The sequence below is a fragment of the Periophthalmus magnuspinnatus genome, chromosome 16 (assembly GCF_009829125.3).
Source record: "Periophthalmus magnuspinnatus isolate fPerMag1 chromosome 16, fPerMag1.2.pri, whole genome shotgun sequence".
In the NCBI taxonomy this organism is placed as follows: Eukaryota; Metazoa; Chordata; class Actinopteri; order Gobiiformes; family Gobiidae; genus Periophthalmus; species Periophthalmus magnuspinnatus.
In genome coordinates this window covers 17,974,151-17,981,066 of record NC_047141.1, presented here as the reverse complement: position 1 = coordinate 17,981,066, position 6,916 = coordinate 17,974,151, and positions in this window count along the sequence as shown.

Sequence of the window (6,916 nt, the reverse complement as noted above, 5' to 3'; positions counted from 1 at the left end):
TACCATTTTAACACTTCTCCTCAAAGACCAACGTTTCTACAAGATCCCAAAAAGCAATAGCAAGATCAGTGACATTTGAGAATATAAAAGGTGTTGAATATGGCTCTGCTTTCATCTGTATCGATTCCTGAAACCACCATTTTATTTCCATTTTAGTGCTGAATAGATGTTTGAAAGTTTCATCTCCAACTATGTAGGACGTGTGAAAGCTGCCAGCACAGTGAGACTTTGATATGTACCATCTCAAGACCTCTCATAGGTGTTTAATAATAAAGACTTGGTTCATCCAGACCAGACGTTCTACTAAGATTATAGGCTTCACAGACCCACCCAAGGGCCCTGGACTTTCATAAAACATAATCTTGAAACACACGTCCACCATCCATCACCTTGACACATGCAGTGACAGACAAAATTCAAGGCTTTGAGGAAATATTAAATCGACTGAAATACTGCCTACCTCTTGCAGTTTTCTTCACCTGTTTCATAGTGCTCACATTTTTCTAAAAAACAAAATCTGGTATAGCTGCAGATGGCAGAGCTAGAATAACCTCAAAGCTGTGAAATATGTGATTTCCAGGATGTGAGCCAATGTGAAGGGGTATCCCAGTTTGTTCTAAGGGAAAGGAAAAAAATTAGGTGTCTCAACAGCAAAGTCCTCAGACACAACAGCATCCAGCTTTCGTCAGTGGAGAGAATGGAGACCGAGCTTGTGGGAAGTATGAGAGGCAAGTCTCACCACCACTCACCAACTACTTGAAAAGGACTAGACTAATCTGCTGAGGCAACATATTGGTATGGGGTTTCTCATAGGCCTAAGTTGAGGACAGGTTTCTTAGTGCTGGTTTTGCTGACAGACCTGACAGTATTCTGATCCCCATTTGTTCTGAATCTTGCTGGCAGCAAGGTATTTGGTTACTACCAAGTTTGCCCTTTGTCACCAGTTTCGTTCAAAGGTGATGAGGAGAAAAAGAGGAAAACTAGGCTGTGCTGGCCACATGCATGTTTATTGGCTGACCTAGGGAACACTTTGGTAGAACTGTGTATGAATAGCAATAGTTTCCTTCAAATTATTATTATTTTTTTTTTTATCTTGCATGACCCCAGTGCTGCCCTTTGAGTCTGTAACCACACTGCTGATGTGGCACTTTTCTTCCCCTCCATCACACCTTAAACTCAAAATCCCCTAAACGTCCAATTATAGCAGTCAAACACCAGCAACAGGCTCCCATTTCCCGTTTCCATTCACAACAGAGAGTGGGCAATGTTGTTCTGTACTCTCTGTAGTATTGGAGCATTTTGCCAGAACCTGGGCATTCATCTAACTTCTATGTAAAGACACACTACAGCTTTTCTCTACACTTCCTTTCCCATCGGTAGCTAGCAACATTCTTCCGCACAGGACCTTTTTCCGCCCACTTCAAACAAATACTGATGCAGTGGACTGGACTTCTCTCTCGATTTACGACAAAGCACCAGTGTTGGTATAAAACAGGTCATTGGGACCTCCCCAGGACCCCAGTCCAACCTGCCAATATCCACAGCCGCTCGGGAGCCCCCAACTGACTAATAACTCCACTCTCACCCTCATGTCGTAAACAGCTTAAAACCCTATTAAAAGCACAAATACATGGCAGAAACTAAGACGACATTTACAAAAGATTTCCTGTCTGTACACTGCTTGAATGGTTATATGCCAAATGGGTATAAGTCAACTTACATTTACTAATATTTTTCAATCATACAAAGTAGTTACCTCTTATTATTATGTTATTTGAAGTATAAGCCTACATAACAATGGTCAGAACATCTTTCCTGGCATCAACTTGTGAACATGCCTCCTGTAAATGCATGGTTAAAATCGGTGATTTACAAGAACTGGAGAGGAAGTGATTACGAGTGACTGATGAGAGAGAAGCAGTGGCCTCCCTGCAGACCGCACCTGCCTGCATTACCATTTACTCAGTGCGTGGTAGCGCCTCCGAGCATTTTTCTCTGTTTGTCCACAAGAATGTGTGGGTCCATATACCAAATGCAACAGGAATCCAGGCAATTAATTCTAACCACAGCAGCAAAGTGCAGATCCATCAATAACACATGCCTCCACTCAAATGTTGATGTTATTTTAGTTCAAAGAGCAATACTGCTGGATCAGAGCCACTGGTGGTATTTTTTACTAGGGAAAACAATCAAGCCTTTCAGTATTTTGGTAATGATAACAGTCCAGAAACTGCACCCTTTTTGTGGGTAATTTTAATTTATCCAATGCTTATGGGGAGTAGCTAACCATCCTCCACAGCCTAAAGTCATCCCTGTAACTGTGTCAAGATCAGCTCTCATGTTTTTAAGTGGACAGTCATTTCCTGCAGCCTCTTTGTAATGAACAAATGTCTGGCACATCACAAAGGCTGAGAAAGGTTCAGGGGAAAAGAGAAATTATAAGAACTCACACAGGATGAGAGTTATTGTGTTTGCTGTTGAAGTGTGAAACTGACTATTGTGTGAATAATTTCCTATTCAGCAACATCAGAAACACATTCTAGAGAAGGCCTGAATGCACTGAAACATGACTACTTCTCTACAGCAGCCAGCAGTGAGTTAAGTCTTATATTTTTCTTTTTTAATGTCATGTATTTTTATTTAATCACTGACATAGTATGCTTAGTTCCATGGCTTTTATAGTTACAATGCAACTAGATAGACGCTGTTTCGGATGAAACACCGAGGACCCACTGTTGTCACAGTTTGTGACTAATAGCAACAGTTATTAGTCACAAATGTTGAATTAAGGAGGCAAGGCAGAACCGGAAAGATGCCAACAGGAATTTCAAGGACTTGGGACACTGAGAAATCAGACTGCAGATGGTGCTGTTCCCATCCCAATGCAGGTAGGAGAATGGGGCCAAAACTCGTGTATATCAGCTATGACATTGCATGACCCCTGTGTAAAAGGATGCAGAAGGCATCCAAAACCTGTCAATGTAAGAGAAAACATCACTGGTCTGTTGGAAAGAACATTTATTTGAAAATACTGTCCTCAACTTCTTGACTTTATGTAACCCTTGATGAAGACCAAGTTATTTTTGGTCAAAACATGTCGACGTCCTACAACATCATTGTTATTGCAAAAGGTATTATTTTCATCTTGGCACTTATCAAACTCATCTTCTTCTTTGCAATTTCTTGACCTAGAAGCTATATGTCTCAGTATTCTTTAAATCTTCAGAGGTTTTTTTTTTGTTTGTTTTGTTTTTTGTTTTTTTGGTAGATGACATACTGTAGCCCTCTGTGATTTATGCCCCCAGTCTGCAGCAGTGATGGTCCACACTGGAGCATGGCCAGGAAACAGGTGCTCTGGCACTTTTACTGTCCGTCACCTGCACACAGGAGCTGTCCAGCAGCAAGGACTGGAGGCTTCACATGAACAGAATCCAAGTTTTAGACTTGTGTGTGATTTATAACAGCATCTGACATTGGTAAACACCCCTTCATTTGTGGCAGTACAAAAAGTCAGCAAAGCTTTGTCACCTCACAACTAGAGGATCCTATGCAAATCATTACATTGTGTGGAGTCTTTCAATTAAGCTTGAATGTTCTCCTAGTGCCTGAGTGGGCTTTTCAGTGTAATTGGATTTCCTCTGTCAATCTAAAATGTACCCTCCAGAATACTGCTGACAAAATGGAAAATGGCTACAGCTTCTTTTAAAAATAAAACATAGTCTTTTTGGAGCATTGCTGATTAAGTAAATTTTACTCTTGATCTTACTAGGTTTTTATTATGGCATATTATGCATTGTTGGCATTTCTGCATATCTTGCATCATCATTGCGCAAATGTACTTTGACTCTGTTCTACAAACCTACTGAATTATTATATATAATAGGATTATTATGTATAATAGGATGAAGAACTTCTATAATAAGATCCAACTTTATAATTGTTTGTCTAAATAAATGATTTCTCATAAACTTCTCCAGAACTAGTGGGAAATGTTTGGCCCAGCCCTGGTGCAGCACAGAGGCTAAGAGGGCACACACAGCTTTTAAAAACCTCCAGTCCTCACACCAGATCTCGGTCCAGATGAAATCCCACTTAAGCAACAAAACAGTCCCGCATGTCACAGCTGAGCGGCAGAACACACGGGAAGACATACTTTTGTGATGACCTGCCATGAACAATGTAAAACCACACTGACCGAAGAATCAAGGAGGACAAGCATGAGACACTTTGACAAGACCCTCTCTGCCTGTATTGTAACAGCGGAGGAAGTGAAACCAGGAGTGGGTTGGACTGTACCAGACCCCTGCTGGCTTTTATAAGCATACACTATATCATGTCATAACACTGTGAATATGTTTGTTTCGGGTTTTTTTCCAAGCTAAATTATCTTGGAACTAGTTAAATATTAATGATGAAGTAAGCAATCAAATTTAACCTTGTCAAAGCTAATCAAATCCAGGTTAATAAGTCATGTTAACCAAGGCAATTTTTTTTTTTTGTCCAGTTTATCACAAAAACAATCCCAGCTATACAGTTCTAACTTCAGTTTGCTGGCGTCCTTGTGTTTTCTTTCTCCTATCTTGAGTCTGAATGATGACATTGGGATGCTTTATGAGTCTACCCAGGCCCCACTTGTTGCTGCTTCTCATCACTGGCTCTTTCCTCTGCATGCCGTCACAGCAGACAACACATTATTGAGGCTGTCATGTTAATGGCAGAGAGCGTTACAGAAGCGTCTGACCTGCACAGAAAATGAGAGGGAGTTATCTGCTGACTAATGGGATTTAGTGCTTGCTCTCAGCTGCAGTAACTGGTAGGTTTTTATTAGTTGGAAAGAGCATGGTACCCTGGCGTTTTTTCTTCTCTCTGCACGGTTCTCTGGCGAATAGTGTTCGGTCACACAAAGGTGGCGGGTGGCTGCTGTTAAACACATGGCAGGAGACTGGTGAAGAGAGTGGCAATGGACGGCAGATGGAGAAGAGATCATGAGGGAGTAGAGGAATGTGAGTTCCCTGTGCAGAGCTGGTCACACTTTCACAAGAACTATACAGAAACAGGCAGATAAGGTTAGCAAAAAAAACTTCTAACCATTGTGTTCTTTTGTCGAAGGTTTGAACAGTATGTTTTGTGTCAGGATAAATAAAAATCAAGGGCATTTGAAAAAAAACAAAAACAACATTTAGAATTTATGTAATTATTTATTTTACTTACTTATGTGTCATTTACTCTGTGGAAAGATGTATCAGATGTGTCTATTTTTAGAGTATGTGTTCATTCTAATCTGTTAGAGGTTGCAGTGATGACTATAACATACACACATATTCACAGCATACCCCAAATGTAATTGCTTTCTCTTCCTCACTATCTCTCAGATCTGATTTCCTGAGACACTGAGACATCTACAAATGTCTTCTTCCCTGAGCCAAGAGCAGTTTGTGCCAAAGTCTTAAACTTTGAGGAATGTGCTCATCAAGGACTGACACAGCTTATTCTGATAAACCCAAACATGATGAAACTGCAGTAAGTGTTGGCCAATAGGGGGCAGTCTTGTACAAGTAAGTGTGAGGAGAAGAGCAGCTGAAGTGGTAGTGCTCTGGTGGAAAAGGTTATATTTGTATTAGTTTTGTTATGTTAATTTCAAATAAAGCATGTTATCTGTGTGTGTACAGGCATATATGTGTACTAGGATGCTTTATTAATCAAACGTAAATACAAATGATCAAGTTATATGTTTCTTTAAGATGATTCTATAAAAACATCAAAGATGTCACAATTGACGTCATGACAGAAATTTGACAAATGTTTTCTAGTAGTGGAAAAATTTGTCATAATCAAACCACCTACATAATTCTACAGAAACGCCATACTCATTTATTGGTACACAAAAAAAAAAAAAACAAAAAAAAAAAAAAAACCCAAAAAAACAAACAAACATAGGTGCTAACAAAATGTATCCCTGGTGATAGACAAAGATGCTTTTAATAAGTTGAAAATATAAACAACATGCAATCAGATATTTTAACGTACTAGATTTACTATGGGGAATACTGATATCAAAATCTATTACTGTTGAAATCCAGTACTTTGTGGAATATTTGTCTGTATTTCAGCTCTGCAGACAGAATATTTCAAATGAATTCATAACACTGCTACACAGATACTCTTTCTAGTTTCTAAAATGTACTGCTTGCAAGATAAGCCAAGGTTAATTTAAAATGTTCAACCTGTTAAATACTCATAACACATTCTACGAAAATCATACATTGAATAACATGCTGTCACTTCCGGCTATGTTTGGATTCCACATCACATCTGTCTGTACATCTGCAGAGTGTGTTTCATGTAAAACAGTGTGACAGGAAAATGTGACTAGGGGGTCGCTGAGTGAAAGTGCTGCCGGGACAGGATGAGCTGTTGAGGGGAGTGTGGGTGGGGAATGTGGGGGCCCTAAACCACAGGCACAGGTAACTCAGGTCTACCTCCTGCTCTCAAAGTCTATGGACCTACATCCTGTCTGCCATTATCATGTACAGCAATACACTGACAAGATCCGAACACAAGGACACGGACCCTGCACAGGTAGGAGACGAGAATACATAGGTATAACTAACTTTAAATGGAATATATTTCATCCCTAATGATTACTAAATTCTCATTAAAGGAAAAGTGGAAATGTAATACCAAAAGATTATATTTTTAAGATTTTCAGACATTCAGGTCCTTTCCTGCAAGATAAAAAATATAATAAAACATACAACTGGCAGTGTTTACTCTCATACCTTTTATTTTACATAGGTTTTCTAATGTTATAAGACTACAATGTGTGTAACTCAAATGCCGGATAACAAAGCCTATTACAAAAGTCAAATTCAACTTATCTCCATTCCTCGCCTTCTCATCTTGTCCCTGTGTGTAT